The sequence below is a fragment of the Sphaeramia orbicularis genome, chromosome 12 (genome assembly GCF_902148855.1).
Source record: "Sphaeramia orbicularis chromosome 12, fSphaOr1.1, whole genome shotgun sequence".
In the NCBI taxonomy this organism is placed as follows: domain Eukaryota; kingdom Metazoa; phylum Chordata; class Actinopteri; order Kurtiformes; family Apogonidae; genus Sphaeramia; species Sphaeramia orbicularis.
In genome coordinates this window covers 65,355,906-65,380,245 of record NC_043968.1, presented here as the reverse complement: position 1 = coordinate 65,380,245, position 24,340 = coordinate 65,355,906, and the positions used below count along the sequence as shown (strand labels likewise).

At 42.2% G+C, this 24,340-nt stretch overlaps 1 long non-coding RNA gene across 1 annotated transcript; it reads right to left on the bottom strand.

Moving 5' to 3' along the window:
* Positions 1 to 288: 288 nt before the first annotated feature.
* Positions 289 to 23,521, bottom strand: LOC115430094 (uncharacterized). Its single transcript, XR_003936870.1, has 3 exons — positions 23,510 to 23,521; positions 17,180 to 17,185; positions 289 to 397 (listed from the first exon to the last, which is right to left on the bottom strand). It is a non-coding gene; the product is annotated as an uncharacterized LOC115430094 (long non-coding RNA).
* Between the last annotated feature and the right edge of the window lie 819 nt (positions 23,522 to 24,340).

The window sequence follows — 24,340 nt, the reverse complement described above, 5'->3', positions numbered from 1 at the left end:
CCAAATTGGAGAGAGAGAGAGAGTGAGTGAGATATATTTTGAAGCATTTGCTTATTAATCGGATTGAAAAAAAAACAAAAAACAAAAACAAAAAAAACCCATAAAAATTAAATTTAATTAAATTAAATGTCATGTCTGTCTACTGGGGCTGACTGTCATTAGGGGCCTGTGGTAAAGAAGTCTGGTATTAAAGTCAGACTTGACATGGTCAGGTCCACGGGGTTTTTAATCCACTTGTACCTTAGAAACGAAGTGTGATAGGCACAGGGACGCCTGTGTTCAATATCGTTAAATCAGGAAACGGGGCAGTGCGGCGTCACAGCGTTTCATGGTTAGGCTGATTTAATCGATAAAAGGGTAAAGCGTTTGGAACGCAGTCAACCGGTTGACATAACAACTAACCCTTAACCTATTTAGCAATTGAGCACTCACTAGGGCCTTGGTGGGGAGGTTAACTGGTTACTTGTTCAGTGTCCTTTGTTTTGTGCCCAACCATGCGGTCGTGTCGGATAGCATCTGTGGGATCTTCCTACGGAGGGTCGCCGGGACTAGTCAAACCAACCAAACCAGGATTTGGCTATGGGCAATAAGCAAAGCAAAGGCGTACAGGTTCCGACAGGGCCTTTGGTAGAGGACATGACTAGAAAATATGGTTCTGAAAGCGTTCAGTGTCTGACGGTCTGGACAAGCCATTTGGCTTTCTTAAGGGGGGTTCTTTGAATCAAAATCAGCTGAAACAATTGGACCAGAAACAAAAAAAGAGCTCGATTTTCTACTTGTTTTTTCAAATTTTCTTACTTATTATTCTATGGTTGATAATTTTGTGGGGGTAAAGCTCATGACATTGTGAATCTTGTTGTCGGTCAAAGTCGATCCTGACTGATTAATTTCTTTATTGTAGGGAATTAATTATTGTGTTGTAGTTACGCAGCGACGTAATGTAAGTTGGGGACACCCAATGCCTGGTAAAGCACCGGATTTGACAATTTCGTCATTTTAAAGTTTTTGCGGCCCAGATCGTCGTGTCTGGAAGATTAATGTTCCAATGGAGACATTAATAAATAGTTTAAGAAATTCGCGTTTTTGTGTTATTGTTAGATGAGAAATGCAAATTTTAAGTCCCGCCACCGGATTGTGACGGGCCAAGATTCAAATGCATGAGTAATACTAAATATGGGCTAGATGTTTTCAAATGGGTTTCTGAATGGATTGAACATGATGGCTTTCCTTCTGAAGGTACCTTGTCTTTACAAAACATTGCTGAAATTTAAAGAAAGTGTAAATAGAAAAGGCCTAAAAAAGGTGAATGATCTAAGAAAAAAAAAAAAAAGGCAGAACTGAGAGATTTTGAGGACCAGTTGAAGGTTTGCGGAAGTGGGTAGAAGGAGCAGAGATTAGGGACAGAAAACAATGTTTGTAAACTAAATTTGAAAACTTTGTCTAACGCAAACAGATTGCTCTTTGTCACACACAGGAAACTGCATCTAGTGCGTCAACTTTTGCTCCACCCCCGTTCTCCTCCTCCCTTTCTCCACTCCTCTCTATACCCCAACCTCACAGCTCTGAAGTTCCTCCCTGAAGATGACCACACCTGCCTGCGTCGACTACAGCCAATGGCACACCCACAGACTACCGGCAGCAGGAAGCCATTGTCCGTCCCCCTGAGCATGCAGCTCTCCTCCTCCCCCTGTTCATCTACCTCAACAGCGTCATGCCAGAGCAACTGTCAACATCAGCAACAAACTCAGAGCCAAAGGAAAAAGCAGCTGGGGTGAGACTGTGACTGGTTCTAATCTGAAAAAGACTGTTTGATCTGAATCCACCAGACTGTGAATATGAAGACATCAGTGGTGTCTCATGTCTGGTGGTGGAAGTCTCTGGTGCGGATGGTCCAGTTTTGGTTCATCGTCCATGGTCACCAAAAAACATCAAGGCAAAGGTGGCCAAGGCCAAGATGAGGAGATGTGGACGAGACAGATACAACAGACAACAGTGTTTGGTCGCTGGCAGCAATGACCTGGAGGATACAGGCAACAAGGGTTCCAAACCAACTAGGCTGTGAGACACCTACACCTGCACCTCTCTCTCCCTCTCTCCTCTCCTCCCCCTCCCCTGGAGCAGAAGTCATACACATGCTTACTAACCCACATTCTGCATCTGCACATCAGCTGCCTATACTGACGTCACACATCTATGCCAAGCACACACACTCACATGTTTTAAACAGTTGTCAATGATATCTTTAGGGGGTTTTTTTGGTAAACAACTTCTTGGTAGATTTAGAAACTACAAGTTTAGTTATATTGGGAAAAGGGGATTTTACTTTGACGAACATTATCTGACAAACCCATCCTTTCTACAATAGCCAGTGGTGAACCAGTCAAAATGTATTTCACCAAACCAATGTTGTGCTCACTGTTAGACATTTTTTTTTTACACATTGATTTTTGTTTTCAACGGCATGCCACCCTTAATAATAATAATGAAAAAAAAAAAAAAAAAAGAAAAATCTCCTGGCCAGAGATCTTATGGTTACATTGTACCTCTCATGTTTCAACAACAATTCAACCACCCTCAATTCAACCACTGTTCACAAAATCAACTCCTCACATGTCTCTTGTGCGTCCTCATTCACAGAGTTAATAGGACTTAGGTCCCACAGCGTCCCAAGCCTTTTTGATCACTGACTGGCAGCCCTCACCATCAGTTTCCATTTGTCCTTTATATCTGTGCCAGAGAAAAAAAGAAAAAAACAAACAAACAAAAAACAGGTTTCATTCAAATACATTACACACATTACATTACACAGTACACATTAATAGATACATGACATCCTTGGTGGTCATTCTGCATACAACTGCATCAAGTACATAGGTACAATGTATGTCTGATTAAAATTAATAGTTGCCCTCCAACCCTATTGCCCCTAAAATCTGATTATCCCTAAAATGTTTTATCTTCTTGGACAAGAAACCATCAATGGTATTAAACTGTATGTTCACTCATTTTTGCTAGGAGGGAAATTGGAGAAAGCAGTCCCCTTGAGTGAAATTGTTGCTTTTTCAGAGCTCTGTTATGTTGTGTCATGTCTGTGATATGTGTTTATAAATGTTTGTGTTGTATGTTTTGTGGCTTTCATGTTCTTGTTGTGTGCGTATGGTACCAGTACAATGTTTGTGTGGATTTTGGGTGCTGGCTCAGACTTGAGGTGATATTCAGAGTTGCCAGATTGATGCTTTATGGTTTTGATCTCACTGTAGAATAGTGCTTTGGGTGTAATTATATTTAATAGAGCACCTATAAACTAAAGGATACAGTATAGGAGAGCATGTGAATCTGAATTTTGTTGTGGCAGTGTAAAGATGTTGATGGGCCTAATTGTTTATAGGAGTGTATTTTTTCACATTTTCTTACTTAACGTTTGTTTTTTATGACTGTGACACCCTGCTTAGATGTGACTAATTGTGTTTTGGGTATAAACATTACAATGACATGATGAACTTCCTCTACAGATCCCGTGTCTTTCAGAAGAGGCAAAGGCCGTGAAGAACGCCTCTCACTCCTCCTTTCTCTTCCTCTCACTCCTCTCTCCCTTCTTCTCAGTCTCACTCTCATACACACTCCACTCACACACCGCTCACAGCCCCTCCTCTCTTAACTCTCTCTCGTTTCTCCAAATGTTCTTTTTCCTCCTAACAGGTCAGTCTGAAAAAGCTGTTGGTGACATGACCCTTGGGTGTGTCCCAAGGGGTCAAAAGGGGGGACCTAAAGCACTAAACCCACACTGGTGCTCTGTAGGGTGCACATGCGCATGCATGCGAACCTGTGACAGACATAGTCCCCTTTGCCTCATCTCCTCATTTGAGATTCTGCTCCGAATTTCCAAACCCTTTCCTACTTCTTATTTCGAACATGATATGCTCTCTTGTTGTGCTGCTTTCGCTCCCATCCTCAAAAAGATTTGTCAACAGGTAGCTGTGGACCTGTCCATTCCAGCCTCAGGTCCACTTCACAGCCTTCAACCAGGTGACTTCATGCTGGTCACAGACTTCAGAAGGCCCAACAAGCCACCAGGGTTCACCTCAGTCACTGCAAAAAGGTCATCTCTGCATCAGCCACCTAAAAGGTTCATGACCCATGTCAACACTCAATGAGGTAGACAAGGACGAGAAGTGGCTGACATCAGTGGTAAAACCAAAACCACCAACGAACAGATGGTGAATTAAAACGCTCTGTTCCACCTCTGAAGCTGATGACATTCCTATGTGGGAGCGACCCCTGAACAAGATCAAGAACGTCCTCTCACTTTCTGCTTTCATACATACAGCTAAAACAACCCTGAGTGCAAGCCTAGCGCTGCTCATGGGTCACATGGTTCACATCACACAACCACTGCACAGGACATGTTTAGGCCTGTGTTCATGAACTCTGACAGACAGTTCACAGACATCACTCCTTCTACGTCCTCAACTGAAGAAAGGGCCTGGACTCAGCTGATGGTCATCACACCCCAAACAACCATCTCAAGCAGCGTCCCTGACTGTACTGATCATTTTCTTGTCTCTTCTTGTTGTTGTTGTTGTAAAAGATATCCTTATATTCCGTAAGGTTCAACGTAAATATTAAGTGTTAATTATGATATAGACCTAGACCACGGCCTCCGTTCAGGGGGCCTGGATTCAGTGACCTCAGAGCATCCTGTGGTGCCTTGTTCTCCTGTCTATTTTCAGAGTACTTCCATCTTTCTTGTGCCCTTACTCCTACTTCTAAGAATGCCACTACAGTAGTGAAGACAACACATAGGAAACCACAACAAGAGAATTGGGTCAGTCTTCCTCAACACAGGTCATCTGTCACTAACTCCTGTTGTAAAAAGGGTTTCCTCTACTAAAGTTCGTCTTCTCAGATTTATTTAACAAACTACAATAAATAGAGAATAAAATACATATGAACTTAAACACACAGTCCAAACACAGCCAGAAAAAACTGTGAGCTCCTCTGGGCTCTAATGTCACATACCCCCCAGGCTCGTAGCACCCCCCAGCTCACCTGAGCATCTTAAAGCTACAAGGTCTGATATTTAGCCTTAGCAACTTGTCTATACATTGACATGAAGTAACTAAAATGCCATGAGCATGCAAATTATAAAGCACATATTATATTACAATCATTTAACACCTTTTTAAATGCAATTCAATTATGAACTTTCTAATCACTAATTAATAACAGAACTGAACTGAAAAATGAAAATCTGTGAAAATCTTTATATTACAACACTGTAATTCTTAAACCTTTGCTCTGAACGCACCATAAGATCTAAGAAGGAAATAAAAAACAAAGGTATTACTTTAACATTCTATCCCTTTGAGACTTAACATATTCCAATAACATTTGATCTGAAGTCTGAAAATGAGTTAACTTTACTATTCAAATAAAGTTATGAAATGAGTCTTTTTAACCGTTTTTAACAGTGACAATATCCAGTAGAGTGCTATAATATGAGGCCTACAACAGAACTCCCACAAAAATGTGCAAATTGTACATAACCTACAGGTTTGAAAGTTTTCGCTGACATTCAAATTTACTGCAGTTATTGCAAAAGAACTCTTACAGCTTTTGACAATGTTGCTAACCTTCACATACAGGCCTACTAAAGACAAACTCTGAAGACTTCTCAAAGTAAATTATAATGTGACTCAGTGTTGCACACAAATAACATAAACACTGACAGTCCTTGTGCTTTTTCAACTATAGGTGCAGTGGGTAAAAGCAGAACTGGCTCTTACTTATGTTTATTCCAGTGATTAAATACATTTTCTTTCCTTTAATGGGAACACTTATTGCACAACAATTTGAATTCTTACAGTTTGTTGAACAAATATTCAATTCATTATTCAAACTTCAAAACATATTGCAGCAGCAATGAAATTAGTTTTCCCCCTTTCCTCATACAGCCCCAGACAACAACCAGTGATCAAAAGCATCTACTAATCTAAACTGTTTAACACCTGCTGATCCACTAATCCTATTAATGATAAAATACAGTTCTTCATCTTTACATGATCATCAGATATCAGACCATATTTGGGTGTTCGGATACTCCGTGGTTACCGTGGAAACATTTTCATCTTCAGCAGCATTGGGTCACCAGCGGGGCCCATTGAGTTGGATCAATGACAGTAGATGGGAACACTGGGTTTATGTTCAGTTGTTTATGTTTTTTTTCTCTTCAGTTTTCTCTGTTTAGATACAATAACCTTTGAATTTACTATGGAGATTCATGAAGATTTAAATTAAAAATAGGAAAATACATGATTTATGGTGAAGATGCACAATATAGAGGATAATATGACAGTTAAAGCTGCTACATCACTTGAGAAAAGTTGAATGGAGAGAAACATTTATTTGGGAACTGGGGCAATAATACTACTGGGTCTTTATGGGTTAAACAAAAGTGCATTTTCAGATTAACAGTTACAGAGTCTGACAAAGTTTAAACACACAATAAATAAATAATCAAGAGTTATGTAACTTTACTTTATACTAGAATGTATAATGTCGCTAGACCTGTCGATAGACATATTAATTTTGATTGTTTATGTCATTGGTCAATTAGTCCTTCCAGCCCTAATTATTTTTCTTGATATACAGAACTTCAAGTCATTCCTTTGAACTAGATCAGACTACACTTGTCAAGATCTGTTGGTTTTTAATGGCAGTCACAAAGGTCTAGTTGAGCTCACTGATTATAATAATTTGGTTTCCAACTCGGTTCAAAACACAAGAGATTGGTTTAAGATGAGGCTATGTTTCTTCATCCAGAAGCAACCAGTATAAACGTCTTTTTACTTCCTACCGCCTTCAAAATGAAAGCGTCTTTTAACATTAAAAGCGCCCATTTTTATAATTTTACCTAATGAGACAAAGTCCAAACAAATTGAACACACATTATATTTCAGATCCTTTCCGGTGAACCTCACCGACTCCAAACTCATGTTGCACTTCGGTCCCGTTGGAGATTTAGTTTACCTTTAGGTCCCTTTTCCTGTCCATATGTACGATGACCTCTGTCAAATTGGGCACCCCAGAGAAACACAGAAAGTGCACAGACATGTTTGCAGATACTGTCTATTTCAGATTTTCCTTGAACATTTTTTTTTTCCAGATGATGAGCCTGTTTATCTTGGTACTTGGTAAACCTGTTAACGTATGAATATGAAAATCTCTCTGTTTTCTATACATTTGCTTGATGATTACTTAAGAGTCTGTCCTCTGGGAAAACAAAGCATTCCTCTATGATGGTTTAGGAAATCTCTATTTAAACCTTGACGGGGGTGTAGGGATGGGTGTGTGTGATTGGTCTTTTTGTTATGGTTTATTCTTAGTGATCAATGCATGATCAAAAGGGGGGAGTATGTAATGGAAATATTACTTATATCCATATGCAGTACAGGCCAAAAGTTTGGACACACCTTCTCATTCTTCGCATTTTCTTTATTTTCATGACTATTTACATTGTAGATTCTCACTGAAGGCATCAAAACTATGAATGAACACATGTGGAATTATGTACTTAACAAAAAAGTGTGAAATAACTGAAAACATCTCTTATATTCTAGTTTCTTCAAAGTAGCCACCCTTAGCTCTGATGACTGTTTTGCACACTCTTGGCATTCTCTTGATGAGCTTCAAGAGGTAGTCACCTGAAATGGTTTCCTAACAGTCTTGAAGAAGTTCCCAGAGATGCTTAGCACTTGTTGGCCCTTTTGCCTTCACTCTGCGGTCCAGCTCACCCCAAACCATCTCGATTGGGTTCAGGTCCAGTGACTGTGGAGGCCAGGTCATCTGGCGCAGCACTCCATCACTCTCCTTCTTGGTCAAATATCCCTCACACAGCCTGGAGGTGTGTTTGGGGGTCATTGTCCTGTTGAAACATAAATGATGGTCCAACTAAACGCAAACCGGATGGAATGGCATGTCACTTCAGGATGCTGTGGTAGCCATGCTGATTCAGGTTGCCTTCAATCTTGAATAAATCCCCAACAGCGTCACCAGCAAGCACCCCCACACCATCACACCTCCCCCTCCATGCTTCACGGTGGGAACCAGGCATGTAGCATCCATCCGTTCACCTTTTCTGCGTCGCACAAAGACACGGCGGTTGGATCAAAGATCTCAAATTTGGACTCATCAGACCAAAGCACAGATTTCCACTGGTCTAATGTCCATTCCTTGGGTTTCTTGGCCCAAATAAATCTCTTCTGTTTGTTGCCTCTCCTGAGCAGTGGTTTCCTAGCAGCTATTTGACCATGAAGGCCTGATTCACGCAGTCTCCTCTTAGCAGTTGTTGTAGAGATGTGTCTGCTGCTAGAGCTCTGTGTGGTATTCATCTGGTCTCTAATCTGAGCTGCTGTTAATTTGCAGTTTCTGAGGCTGGTGACTCAGATGAACTTATCTTCAGCATCAGAGGTGAGTCTTGGTCTTCCTTTCCTGGGGCGGTCTTCATGTGAGCCAGTTTCGTTGGAGCGCTTGATGGTTTTTGCGACTGCACTTGGGGACACATTCAAAGTTTTTGAATTTTCTAGACTGACTGACCTTCATTTCTTAAGAAATGAAGGCCACTCGTTTGTCTTTACTTAGCTGATTGGTTCTCGCCATAATATGCATTCTAACAGTTGTCCAATAGGGCTGTCAGCTGTGCATCAACCTGACTTCTGCACAACACAACTGATGGTCCCAACCCCATCAATAAGGCAAGAAATTCCACTAAGTAACCCTGACAAGGCACAGCTATGAAGTGAAAACCATTTCAGGTGACTACCTCTTGATGCTCATCAAGAGAATGCCAAGGGTGTGCAAGGCAGTCATCAGAGCTAAGGGTGGCTACTTTGAAGAAACTAGAATATAAGAGATGTTTTCAGTTATTTCACACTTTTTTGTTAAGTACATAATTCCACATGTGTTCATTCATAGTTTTGATGCCTTCAGTGAGAATCTACAATGTAATAGTCATGAAAATAAAGAAAATGCGAAGAATGAGAAGGTGTGTCCAAACTTTTGGCCTGTACTGTATATTCATATATATTTCATATGTCATATAGGCTTCTAACTCTATTTCAGATATATTCATGTCACTGTGTATTCTAGAGCAGTTTGGACCTCTTTTGTGCTGTGTCCACAGTAGAAGGCCAAACCCACATTTCTCCCAGGGGTCTTATCTCTAAGTTCCTGACACTAACCAAACACTTTCCACACATCATAATTTTCTCATGGGAGACAGAAGACTACAGGTGATTTGTATTTTTGGGTTCAGACCGTCTCAGTCTTTGTCTGAGGGGTATCTCTTTCTATGGAGCTCCAAATAAAGTGATTTCTTTGACACTGAACGTTTGATCTTATCCTTCATTATTATGGACGAATTAGTAGAGTAATATTTTTTCCCATAACACTCTGTTACAGTGACAGATCAACTCTGTTAAAGAGTCAGTTCCTATGATAACTAACACTGTATTAGAGTCAAACTAAATTTAACATAGAGTCCGGATGACTTTGACAAGTGTTAGATTTACACCATATTTGTTTAATTTTAATTCCTTTGGAGTGTAACCCAAGCTTTATGGAACACCACATCGTGTCAATAAAACACATTACAATTTGTTAAAATAAGTCTCTTAGAGTAAAATGAAATTGTATACACTGTTATTGGCATCACAAAGTACATCCTCTATTTTCAACTTCATTTCATCTCACAACCTTGGCATATCGTGAATACAAAATAAAACTTCAAGTCTCCATGAAATGACAATATGGCACAATGTATACCGAGGAATCCATTGTGCTGTATTTAGGGATGCAAATTATCGATTAATCCATTAATCATTAGTTGGTTGACCTTATTGATCGATTAACAATTAACTGATCAGCGGCAATTTTCCTGAGAACCTGAATTTCTCTTTCAATATGGTCTATAAGAATAAAAGCTAAATATTGTTTATATACCTCATGAAAAAAGCATGTCATATTCCTCAGTGATTGATTTATTGTACCATTGGAAACAGTCAGTGTTTCGTGATTCGTCAGTGGGTGCAGTGGGTGCACGTGCGTGCGTTTCGTCGGTGGGGTTACTTGGCTGCACGCGCGCAGTTTGGCCAGGGGATGCGTGCGTGTTGGATGGTAACTGTGCACGTGCGTCACTTCCATCCTACTTATAATACTATGGGGGTACATGGCAGTGCATTCCGTGTTCCTGTAGGAGTGAAAGTGAAAGTTTTTGTTAATTTATCTTTTCCCTACTTCTTGAAGCTTCGCAAACTTTAATTTGAGGGGGCAGGACGTTTGTCCTGGACTATTATATATTATACATATGTATAATAAGTCACCCCCCACCCCCCCCGCTTTTCCCCATGGCCACTGGGGTGATTGCAGGACATAATGTTCGGCATACCTGTGGCCCAGATCAGGAGCCTGGAGGATGTTTTTAACTTCTGTCTCACTGACTGTGGACTAGACCAACCTCCAGGGAAAACATTCCAATCTGATACTGACCCCTCATTGTGCGTGCATTTATGCGGGGGTGTACTGCTCCCACAGATGGCCGGTCTGTGTTTCGCTCCATCATGTCCCTAAAGCCATTCTAACTCATCAACGCCATGATCCGGTTCGATGACCGGCTATCCCAACCGTGGCGTTGCAGTGCAGATAAAGCAGCAGCCTTTGGACAGGTGTGGACGGGCAGAAAAGGGCAATTAACCGACAATTAATAATTTAATTGAGCAAATTCTTATCGACAATTAATCGATAGTTGATTAATTGTTTACATCCCTAGCTGTATTTCATCTGAACGTCAAATGGCTTAAAAAAAACACTTCATTTATTTCTAAAACCTTCACAAGTTTCCCTGGGTGCAGCCTAATGCAGGAAAGTGATCATCAAAATACAGCGTTTCCATAAGCCATCCACAAAACAATATATTGTCATCTATTATAACAATTGCCTTACTTTGCAAAAAACTTACAGCAATGCAAATAACAAATTCATGGTGGTGAATTGATGATATTTTATCCATTTAGCAGAAAAGATACTAGTTCATGAAACAGTTCCTTATTTGGCAGCAATATCTGGACCATCCATAAGATCAGAGATTAACACCATCTTGCCTGGCCCTAAAGTTAGTCTTTCTTTACTGAACACCTCCAAACAAATTGCCATATAACTTTGGTGCTTTTTGGCTAAGGTCAGGGGGATGCTTTTGAAGTTTTTTAGTTGTGTGGTGGAAAAATTTACTTTTATATTTTATACTCTTTATATTTTATACTGTTAGTACATCTTCTTTTAATGCTGAGTCATTATTCATTATGTGTGATGTTTACCACTCTGTAACACCCCCAACCCAGGAACGGAGTTCTTGCCTTGAGTTAAAACCCAAACACCTAAATGTCTGAATGTGTAGATAGAGAATGGCGCCTGCACTCCAGATTGGATCCAAGCAAGGTTAGAGTGGAGAGGTCATCATGACCTCTTCACGGAGCAGAGAAGGAGTAGTATGGGGTGGTACGATGTACGTAAGGAATGACATCATAGTTTGAGGGGGTTGGATTTGGTTCTATATAATCTTTAGTTTCTCTTGTTTAATCAGACTTCACTTACAGAGTTTCTCTGTGACTGACTTCTCAATAAATGCATTTATTTATTTAACTCTAACTTTCTCTCCGCCTCTTTGTGTGTGGGTTATCAGTTGAACATTTCCATAACAAATTGGCGTTGTCGGCAGGGTTCCATGGTGCTGTCGGGCGGGGACGGAGGTTGGTGGACTGATCATCCTACGGGCCAAAAAGCGGCTGTAGCCCCGTGGTAAAACGACACCGCAGACGGGGGACCGGCCCCGAGCCCCGCCCGTCTCACCACTGGAATCGGAACTGAGTTCAACGCCACACACGGTGAGAAAGTTACAGTTTGGGGTGTTGGGCCTTTTACTCTCTGTGTTCCAAACTCACGTCACTGGGCACGTCACTGAAACAATAGTGGCGTGCGATTCGGGTTATATATATATAAAGAATAGGTATATAATATATATATATATATATATATATATATATATATATATATATATATATATATATATATATATGTATATATATATATGTATATATAGACCTGAGTCGGGTTGCTATTGTATGCAAATACAATAGAGTACAGGCGTTTTTGTGAGATTTTTTCGCCTTCAACCAAAAGAAAATCGTATAGGGTTGCTATTGTATGCAAATACAATAGAGTACAGGCGTTTTTGGGAGATTTTTCGCCTTCAACCAAAAAGAAAATCGTATAAGGTTGCTAGTGTATGCAAATGCAATAGAGTACAGGCGTTTTTGGGAGATTTTTTCGCCTGCCTTCAACCAAAAAGAAAATCGTATAAGGTTGCTACTGTATGTAAATACAGTAGAGTAAAGTTATAACAAACTTGAAAGCGTTTTAGGTGATTTTTTCGCTGACAACTGAAAAGAAAATCAGGGTTTTTTAGTATTTGTTCGCCAAGGAACAAAACCACTTCGAAGACGTTCTAAGTGTAAAAATGGGAAACCGGCCGGGGCACAGTGACGGGGGTGTGGACAGAGAGGCCCTATTCCAAAACCCATGGGTAAAAAGAAAATATGGGGAAATTGTGCTTGAATGTGCTGATTATTGGGTAAACATGGGTATTTTTCTAAAACGCCAACTTTGGGTGTGCAAAAACTGAATGAGTTAAAGGGAGGCAAGAGAGAAAAAAACAAGGTCAGGGAATTTAAACAATAGGAACCTTGTAACAAATGTTTTGAGATGTGGGTGAATGAAGCAAAAACAAACTGAGGCATGTGTAACCGTAGATGACACCATCTAGCTGTGTTTTTCCCTTTATGCCTAATTTGTTAGAATATTTAAACCACTTCTTTTCATTCATAACTTTATACTTCCCTTGTATTTTGTGCGACGTCTGTGCTACGTCTGTAAGATCTGGTAAATTATGCTGCTGGTTATAAAAACAGATATAAAACAGATTATACAGATTAACAGTTATATTTTCGATTGTCAAGGAGCTTGAGCTCCGCCACTTTACCATATACCATATGCCCCCCCTTGTGTTTCTGTGCAGGGCAGCGAAGTTGGTGTCCGGGTCTGGACGCCTGCCCACAAAGACGCCCGCGAGAAACCCGCCCCCCCTCCCGGAACACTCAGGCCGTAATTCCAGAACCGGCCAAACGTCAACGGGCCCCCAGCAGGCCCCCAGGTCTGCTGACCCCCGGCCTTCTCCACCACCGGAGCCGGACTCCACACAACCCGACTCCACCCCCGCTGCTGATGCTGCAGGCAGGGGGGAGGACTGACTTCTGGCACAGCTGCACAAATGCCCATGGTGGAAGTCAGCGGACCAGACGGTCCTGTTGTGGTGTTCAGGGCATGGACATTCACTGAAACATCTACCTGATCCATCCGAGGGACTTTCTGCAATGAACACAGACCCACCGGGTCCGAACTCAGGCGGCTTCTGGCTGCACAGATGACCCCTAGCCTCTGCCGGACGTTTTTTCCCACCTGAGGCGTCTGTCTGCATGGACAAACCTGAAACAGGCCTGATGAGACAGTGGAAGATTCCAGACGCAGGGCAGGGGTCACTTTCATCAGACACTCCGGACTGGTCCGCCCGACCCCCCCCCGGGGAACAGGCGTGGGCGGGGACCGGAGAACACTCGAGGCCCACCTACACCCGGAAAGGGGTGGTCCGTGACATGTGGAGGGGTGGGCCACCTCTGTGGCCAACCAGGACATGGGAAAAGGGACTGCCCACAGAGAAGGCGGGGCGGAGACAGCCACGTGGTAGGGAACGGGGCAGGGGATTGGCTCGCGGCCCTGGAGGGCGGGTCTCCAGACACGGATTCCACACCCACTACAGCTTCTGCTGCACTGCCCAAGGAGGAGGAGGTGACACACACACAACACACGCTCAGCTGTGTACTGACTCCTATCAGAAGCTCCCTGTGGTTGATCTTACTATAAGCAGGTTTAAGTTATTGTTTTTAGTAGATAGTGGAGCTACATACTCTGTGATCAGACATGTAGACTTAACACCTACACTAAAGTTGAGTGGAAAAACTATTATTTCTGTGTTGGCTGGTGGTAAACAGGACAGAGAGAGCTTTACTGTTCCGTGACATGTGTTCACAAGAATGTACTTTCTAACATTCTTTTTTACTCGCACCCGTCTGTCCCATTAATTTGTGTGGGCGGGATTTGATGTGCAAATTGGGGGTAAAACTTGAATCGGGTCCAGAGGGGTTAACGATAACTCAACAAAACACAGTCGCAGGCACAGATCTCCACTCACATTGTGTGTACGCACACACAATGGTTACGTATGCTGCTGGGTTACCAGATTCTGTATACCACTGGAAAGTCTGTTCCCCCCAAATTACAGAAAAATGGCTAAGTGACAGCAGACTTCAGCCTGGCGCTTATGTCTCACCCCCAAATGATTTATAGTGTGCTTCTCGTTTCAGTCCTGGAGGCCCTGACCCCACATATGAGGAAAAGTTTTTCACACAGAGTCTGATAAGCTCACAACTGGTTACATGTTTTGGGATTCATATTTTTTTGTGCATTGTCTGTGTCACTGACTGATAATCAACATTCTTTTTACAGGCTTGGTGCTGCACCACGCATGTTGCTCTTTCCAAACCATGCCATGCAGATTGGAAAGACGTGGGCCCATTTGTGGAAAAGGCCTTGCAGGTGTCAGATTTGTGTCCCACCTCTGACCCGGCCATCATGTTCGCTCCCCGACTGGGGGTATACAGACAGAGCATGATATCAGTGTTTCACTGTCAGAAAACTGTACAGTTGTTAAATGATGAAGCGCTCACCTGTATGTCTACATCTCCCACAGGCCTCTCACCCGTCTCCGTGCCACCCAAACTGGCTGATATCCCACCTGGTGTCTGGGCTACTGGTCCACATGATGTGGGTCTCGTCCGAAACTGCCCACCGGTCATCATTACCCCGCGGTCTGATTACAGGCCATGTCAAAAACAGTCCGAGTTCGAAGCTTATTTGAATGTGGGAATTATAGTTCCATGTCCTGATTCACCGGTCAGGACCCCAATTTTTCCTGTGGAAAAAAGTGCGAACCCTCCTGACCCAGACACATGGAGGTTTATTCAAGACCTACAGGCGGTAAACAAAGCCGTGGTTCCACGCATACCCACGGTCCCAAATCCACACACGATTTTATCACAAATTCCGCCGTCTGCATCTCACTTTTCTGTCATTGACCTTTCGAACGCGTTCACATCTGTTCCCGTGCATGCAGATAGCCAATATTGGTTCGCGTTTCAGTTCAGAAACAAAATGTACACATGGACGCGCATGTCTCAGGGGTATTGCGAGGCCCCAACCATTTACAATTCGATTTTGGCCGACTCGCTGGCCCACCTTGACCTCCCACCAGGTGTTGCTTCCTTTACAGTATGTTGATGACCTTCTCCTTTGTTGTCCTTCTTCACAGGCTTGTGTCTTTTGTTTCACTTGAGGCAGCTGATGGACGACCTTGTCGGCCCAAACATTTCTTCCCCTGGTTTGCTAAGCTGACACATGGCGTAGATCATGTGTCTAAGGGAGGAATGTTAGATAATGTTTTCCTGCAAAGCATGCAGACAGCTCTGCAGTGGCTAAGGCTTTGGGTAACTGAAATTTTGTTTTGTTTTGTTGGGGGATCCCAAAGAGGATCTCATCAGACGATGGGTCCCACTTTGTGAACCACAGCACTAACTGAGTTAGGGGAAATGCTAGGTTTTGACCTCAAAACACACTGTGCATACCATCCACAAAGGGGGGGCTATTGAAAGGGAAAATAGCACCCTAAAATCAAAACTGGCTAAATGTTGTGAGGAAACAGGTCTTAACTGGGTCAAGGCCCTACCTCTGGTTCTCATGCAAATGAGAATGAGACGTAGGAGTCGAAGTGGGCTGAGTCCTTTTGAGATTATGTTTGGAGACCCCATATACAGGTCTCCAGGCCCCAACCAACCGGGTTGACATCATTGTTGGAGCATGACATGTTGTCTTAGTGTAGGAAACTCTCCTCTGAACTATCTCAAGTACAGGTACTGGTGAATCAGCACTACCGTTCCTGCAGAGGGCTGCTTCATCCGCTGCAGGCCGGGGGATTGGATCCTGGTTCGGGACTTCAGACGAAAGCACTGGAAACAGCGCAGGTGGCGAGGCCCTTTCCAGGTGCTCCTGACGACGCACACAGTGGTCAAGGTTGCTGAACGTGCCATGTGGATCCATGCGATCCACTGTAAGCGGTTTCTGGGAGAACCGCCAACTGGCTGCAGCCGAGGACGGGCCGGAGCATCGATCGACAGCGTAGACTGGACGACTGGACACCGGAGCTGGACACAGCTGTATCACGCACCCACACTCACAAGACTCACTGGTTGAAAACCTTGCGGTGGTAACGACCCCAGTGACGTCTCATATACACTTATCCTTTGCTTGGTCACTGGCGAGTGACTGAAGACCCCCTGCCCCACACATGCACTGATTCGACGACGATGGAGGTGATCAAAGGGTCAGCTGTCATCTGCATCACCCTCCTGTGCCTGTACATGTGGTACATGGACACATTCTATCAGGTATCTGATCTTCACCACCGCATCACTTCCTGTTTGCGCCCTGGTCTGTCGGAGGACAGCTAGGGTCAGAGGAGCTTCGGGGACGTCACGGACGTGACCTCAACCTCATTGATCACCACAACTAGCGATAACACATGGTGGCGAGTGACACGTGATCTGACACGACGTTGTCACTAATCAGTCATGCTAGTGTGTAGTTGTGATGTCACACAGCTCACATGAAGATACTCTGTTCGCTTCTTATCCTCTCTCGATCAATCACACACTATTGACAATGATAAAATGGACAGTGGCCGTCTGTCACGGCGTACCCCTGCTGGGGTTGAGACCCAACGTGACCTTCCTTCAGAAATCCAAGAAATTTCTCTAGAGACACTATTATTAACTCTGGTACAGAAAAATGTTGTTTTTCGGCTCAGAGATCTGTCTAATCTTTTTTTTCACTCCACAGTTTTTCTTCATTCCCCAGTCACAGAACACACACGGTATAATTTGGGACACCATCTGGGTGTAACATTACTCTCAAGTAGCATGTGGGTTAGCAAATTGTGAAAAAAGGGCTGATAAATTGACTTTTCTCCAGTTATAGTCCTTTACAATCTCACGGCTAACATTACTAGGTACACCATCCCCCACTGACACATTATGATGCTAAGACCTCATCTTTTTATTTTATTTTATTTTTAATGTTACTACCACATATAATGCCACCGTAGCTCTAACTCCTTCTGATTATGGTATGGCTGTCCTACAGATATGGTGTGGACGTGTGGTCAACACTCTTATTTGTATTTCCCAGCATGATGGGCAGGTACATGTCACCTCTCTTATTTGGTTCCAGCTACCTCCAAATTGACCATCAGCCCAGTTATGTCACCGCCTCACACCCGTGTAAAACGGGATCAGATTTCAGGTGGCCATAAGTTTGTAATCAGTATTATTCCCATGTACGGCCCTGATTGTTTAGCTTGGTACATAGAAGAACTTTCTGTGGAGCTAGAGAATCTCACTGCGTCTGTTGAACAGGGGTTTATGACCAGTGAGATGAAAGCTCTCCGCACTGTCGCATTACAGAATAGGGCAGCTTTAGATCTCCTATTGGCTGAAAAGGGAGGTGTCTGTCATCTTATTGGCGACCAGTGTTGTACCTATGTACCTGATGTTTCCACAATCAGTTTGATCACCCTAGACGAGTCCTACATGAGGAAACACTGCATACACGACAACAGGCTGGGATTTTTGGGGGCTGGCTGCTGTTTGGGGGATGGAAGGCAATGTTGATGAAAATTATTGCTGTGATTTTGGTGTGTTTGTATTACTCCTCGGATTATCCTGTTGCATCATTCCAATAATACGTTCAATGATTAGCAGTGTGATTGGTACTTTTAGTATGGTATAGCATGAAGTGATTGATGATGATGATGATGATGATAATTATGATTTTGATGACTTAGATGATCTTGATGATGATTTGATGGTGTATGAAGAAAGCAACGTGTATCCTGTCAAATGAACAAAAATTGTGAAGCTGGAAATTACTGTTCTGACTGATGTCCAAAAGCAGATAGATCATGGTGGATGTTTATAGTATTTTTTCATAGTATTTTGCTATTTGTCCTCCAATGTCAAACCTGATCTAAAAAGAAAAAAGACACAAAGTCTGGAAATTTGGCTACATATAATTTATCTGGAGAATATCTGGAGAAATATGGCTTAATTAGGTTGTCTTTGGGTTGATAATCATTTATAATCATTTATTGATACTCGTACGTAAATTTTATGTTTTTGCATGATTGATTCGGTTGAATAATCAAAAGGGAGGAAATGTGGTGGAAAAATTTACTTTTTATATTTTATACTCTTTATATTTATACTGTTAGTACATCTTCTTTTAATGCTGAGTCATTATTCATTATGTGTGATGTTTACCACTCTGTAACACCCCCAACCCAGGAACGGAGTTCTTGCCTTGAGTTAAAACCCAAACACCTAAATGTCTGAATGTGTAGATAGAGAATGGCGCCTGCACTCCAGATTGGATCCAAGCAAGGTTAGAGTGGAGAGGTCATCATGACCTCTTCACGGAGCAGAGAAGGAGTAGTATGGGGTGGTACGATGTACGTAAGGAATGACATCATAGTTTGAGGGGGTTGGATTTGGTTCTATATAATCTTTAGTTTTCTCTTGTTTAATCAGACTTCACTTACAGAGTTTCTCTGTGACTGACTTCTCAATAAATGCATTTATTTATTTTAACTCTAACTTTCTCTCCGCCTCTTTGTGTGTGGGTTATCAGTTGAACATTTCCATAACAGTTGACTCTAAGAAATGATGCTTGGCCTCATAGCGCATACACCACATGCAGAACTGAACCAATATTTTGGATGCTATGTGGGTAATGTATTAAAAAAGTGATGCTTTGGTAAGAGATTGACAGCAGGAAATAATTGCTTGAAGAGTCGATGGTGATCAGTAATTAAATGTTTGAGGTAAATGGTCATTCCTTCTCCCCTGTCTTGAGCTGTGCCACAGCAGAAGCACACATATCTAAGGTGCTCTTTTTTGGTTGTTAATGGTTCTGATGTTACAGCTGTTTCATCGACATTACAAGTAACCTCATTTTCATCCCTGCTTAAATGCTAACCTGCTGGCCAATTCCGTCTTTGTGTTGGATGTTTAAATGTTTCCTAATACCAGAAAATGTACCAAAAACTCTGCTGCATCCAGTCTCAACACACCTTAGAAGAAGGCTTTTTCCTGTCAAATAACCATGAACCATATATATGCCTGACAAGCCTATTTGAACTATCCAGCTCAGCTTTACAAACAAAACATTTCATGAGTGTAATATATTTGGACTAATCTTACACTGTTAATATATCCACAACAGCTAAGAAGACGGAGACCAACTTCAATACGTCTGCACAGTTTTCTTGCAACTCTCAGACCGACAACACACTGGCAAAAATCCGGGCATTACTGCATAACTAAATCGCCACTAGATGGCTCTGTTTAACCACAAATAAAATAGCAGGGTCTAGCTAAGCAGTTATAGTATCAATATACTACAATGAGGTAGAAGTATTAATGAAACAAGTACTAATGAAGCGATCTTGCCCGAACTTCAGCTACACGAGGGTTCTCTTTCATTTTGGCTATGTCAATGTTGTACACAGTGGTCTGAAGAAAGACATACATGTGTGGAGCATGGTGTTGTATGATGTGCCAAACACATACAAATGTGTTTTAAAACAGTTCATCAAAAGCACAAAGGGAAGAGGCTGACCTGCAGGGAATGGCGTTCTTGTCAAGAATGATGAAGAACTGGTGGATCACATTCTTCTTAGCTCCAACTGCCAGCAGATAGGGCTGAGTGCTGGTAATGATGCCATCCAGATTTTCTTGAATGTTTGTTTCAGTCTGAAAAGATGCACACATACATAATTAGTTTAGATATGATGCATGATCTACAGTAGATATCACTGTAACATTTGATGAAAAATCAGCTGTGGTTATAAACATGGCATTTCATTTTTGAATCTCAGAGCCCTAAAAAAATATTGTTTCAATCCCCTGATTTAGACCCTGGTGGACCAGACTCTTTCACATATTTTTGCTGGATAGCATTAAATTTTTAAAAAATATTTCAAAATAATTAGCATTTACCAAAACCATTGTATGAATGTAACTCACATTTCCACTCTTATAGTAGGGGTCACTGATATAAGGGCACAAGGCCTTTCGTATAGTTTTCCTTCACCCGTCTGGGTGGTGATGTGCTACAAAATTGGTGAAAGGATCTTTTCAGACACATTTCTTTCATTCAACATAAGAAGTATTGAACACCTTAACATTTTTAATCAGTAAAGGCATTTCTGATTGGACCATTGACATAAAATTTTCACTGGACAGTGGTATTAACCCAAGAAATCCACAATGTAAAGCAAAGACCGTGGAAGAGCGGTTTACATGCAATGTTGGGATCCTGAGGGTCCGACCGACACTGACTAAGGACAGCGGGGAGATGTGGTTTTTTATACTCAACGCTGGATCCTGAGAGGGTCCCTTTTGACCCCATGAGGGCAGTCGGATTGCGGTTCATACACAAAGTTGGGATCCTGAAGGGTAGGACCGACCCTGACGAGGGGCAGCGGGAGAGCTTTTCTTTTTTTCTTTTTTATTTCTTTTTTTTTTCTTACTCAAAGTTAGGCTTGATAGACGAAGACAGTGGAAAAGCGGTTAGTATCCAAAAAAAAAGTTGGGAAACTGGAGGAGGGGTCTGACTGACTCCACATAGACAGAGGGACAGTGCGGGAATATACAGAACCGCGGGGGTCATTGCTGCCAGTCAAAGACTGTGGGAGGGTGTCATAACCCGGCTCTAGGCCATGACAAAAAGATGGGAGAAATGCACAGTGCTAAAATAATCCAAAATATTTATTAAAGTATAAAGCAGGATAATCAAAATATATGTAAGGGTAGAGACTGCGATCTGGTAGGATCGGCGATTCTACCAGTAGAGACTCCGATCGTTGTCTCTACCGGTAGAAACTCCGATCAGAGTCTCTACTGGTAGAAACTCCAATCCTGCCAGTAGAAGGGTTAGGGTTAGGGTTAGGGGTTAGGGTTAGGGTTAGGGTTCGGATTGGAGTTTCTACCAGTAAAGACTCTGATCGGAGTTTCTACTGGTAGAGACTACGATCGGAGTCTCTACTGGTAGAATCGCCGATCCTACCAGATCGCAGTCTCTACCCTGACATATACAAGTAAATATGAAATGTGTAGGTCAGTAATATCAGTAGTGTGCATGTGGATGTGCAGATAGTATAAGTGTAAAGTTGTGTGGCTGAAAGAAACAGAAGATAAAGCAAACAAAAGGTGTCGGTAGGGGGGGAGAGAGAGAAGAGAGAGAAGAGAAGAGAAGAGAGAGAAGAGAAGAGAAGAGAAGAGAAGAGAAGAGAAGAGAAGAGAAGAGAAGAGAAGAGAAGAGAAGAGAAGAGAAGAGAAGAGAGAGAGCACGCCACGCCGGATATGGCACTTTTATGGTCCTTTGGAACACCAGGCCCAGGTGCTCCCAATCACTGTGATGCCTCAGCTGATCACCTCAGGAGAGAACACAGAATGACGCCACAGCCATGCACATACTCAGACACCTAAGCAGGGGCTGTCACAATGGTTATAGCTATACCGCATGATGTGGCATTTTTACACTTTTCTTTTGTCATCTTAAAATGCTCCTAATAAGTGTGTGTCAAACTAAAATGTAAAAGAAATCCACCAGGTATTGAAACTCAAAAATGTTTAATTCTCATATATTGCTCATATTTCTCATAAAATTGTGACCAACCATTTTATTCAGTCTGAATGAAATAATTGGCCAAACCTGGCTGAGCCTCCTGTCAATCATCCATTACGGATGTCCAGCATCCATTATCGCTGTCCCTCCATCTGATATGGGTACCTCTGAATCTGACACTTCACTCGCGCTGCTGCTCCTGTCACTGATCACAGTCTCCTGTTTAAGGATGTGAATTGATAGGACTGAAATGGACATGAAGGGAAAAATGGATTTATTAACAGAAACAACAACTAAGCGGAACAAACAGGAGTCCGGTGAATGAAGGATGGAGATAAAAGTCCGGAAGTCTGGTGGACCAAACTCCACAGACTGGTCTGCACAAAGGTCAGGACTCATATACACACACATGTACTTGGTGTCACACAGTGTAGGATTATGTAGGATCATAAATGTATGGACTATGAAGCCTCAACTGTCTACAGAAAATTCGCAGAGGCCGCACGTTCACAGTGCGCACGTCCATCACCTGGGCACCTCATCTCCCAGGTGATGAGTGACCCACTGACCCAGCACTGCACAGACCCTTAAATACAGGGTCTACTGATGAAACAGGAGCCGCAGCAGGTGGATGATGTGTCAGATTACTGAGGGAGGGGTCCGTGGGCACGCCAAAGCGGACCGGACCTCCGCTTCCACCACGCGCATCAGGTGAGAAGAGGGGTGCATCAGAGCTCAGGCAGGGGGGAGCGGGCAGGGCTCTGGAGGGAGGCAGGTTGTTCATGTTCAAACTTTTACTAAGTGCTGTGAGAAATGCCACATCAGTAGGTATAGCTTTAAATGAATGTGAACTGGTCAGGGGTGGGGGGGTTACTATTTTTCTCCCTTTTTTTAAAAAAAATGTCTTTTTTAGTTTAAGTTTTTTTGTTGATAGTTTTGTTTTGTTTTTGGAATTCTGGAAAGTTGGACATATACCTTTGCTGAGAGGATGTGTGTACTGAAAATGTGACAGAATAAAAAGATTATTAAAAAAAAAAAAAAAAGATTCTGAAAGATTTTTATAGGTGAAGAATTCAGTTTGGGGAGGAATATCATTTTTATTGCAATGATTCTACTCGCTAACGAGACCTCCAGAATTGAATGTTAGTTTGCAACTTTGCCATGGGGGGGGGGGTTGGCTTCGTAGAGTAACTGAAAATCTTTAGACACTTCTATACTTAGGTAAGTGAATTTTTTTTCATTCATTCATTTTCTGAACCCGCTTTATCCTCACTAGGGTCACGGGGGTCACTTGGAGCCTATCCCAGCTACATAGGGGCGAAGGCGGGGTACACCCTGGACAAGTCGCCAGTTCATCACAGGGCTGACATATAGAGACAGGCATATGGGCAATTTAGATTAACCAATTAACCTATCAGTGCATGTCTTTGGATGGTGGGAGGAAGCCGGAGTACCCGGAGAGAACCCACGCAGACACAGGGAGAACATGCAAACTCCACACAGAAAGGTCCCACCCCCCGTCGACTGGTGTTGGAATCGAACCCAGGACCTTCTTGCTGTGAGGCACGAGTGCTAACCACTGCACCACCGTGTTGCCCGAAAGTAAGTGAATTTATTGTATGTAATTTTAAAAGGATTATTTTGCAATGCAGAGGGGTCCTGGAGTTTGATTGGCATTAATCCATTCTTAGACTAATTAATTCTGTAACCAGGGAATGAGCCAAAATGAGAGATGGTGTCCAGGATAGCTAGGATAGAAAATTCAAATCTGGTTCTGAAAAGCAAAATAAGATCTGTATATAATGAAATTTTACTTGTTGTATTGTTAGTATTGTATAAATGTATCTGAGGATTGGATCGAATGGATTGAGCAAGTGGTTCAATTACCAAAGCAAAAAGCAGTGACAAAGAGCAGCCCTGTCAAGTGCCCCTGTGTAAGTGAAATGGGGGAGAAAGCATTTTATTGGTAATAATTCTGGCATATTTACATGGGTGTATTTTTTATGCAACAATGTTCATAAATGTGGCCGGTTCCTATTTAATAAACCAATAAAGTAAAATAAAATAACAATAACAATAATTCTATTATAAGGTTGATGATACATTTTTAACCGTTTTTCAAAATGTTCGCCAATGTCATATTGTCTTAAGGCTGCGAAAAGATAAGGCCACTCCAGTTAATCAAAGTTAATCTTCTCTGCAACAAGATAGAGGACAGCCAAATCAGATGTCTCAATGTTCTGGGTGTAGATCATACTGAAAAGGCATCAGGGGTTCAAAAAGAATGCCAGTTCAAATAATAATATAGACATATTCACATTTTGACCACAAAATGTAAAATTTAGGGGGAATCAGAAAACATATCATTCATCATTCAGAG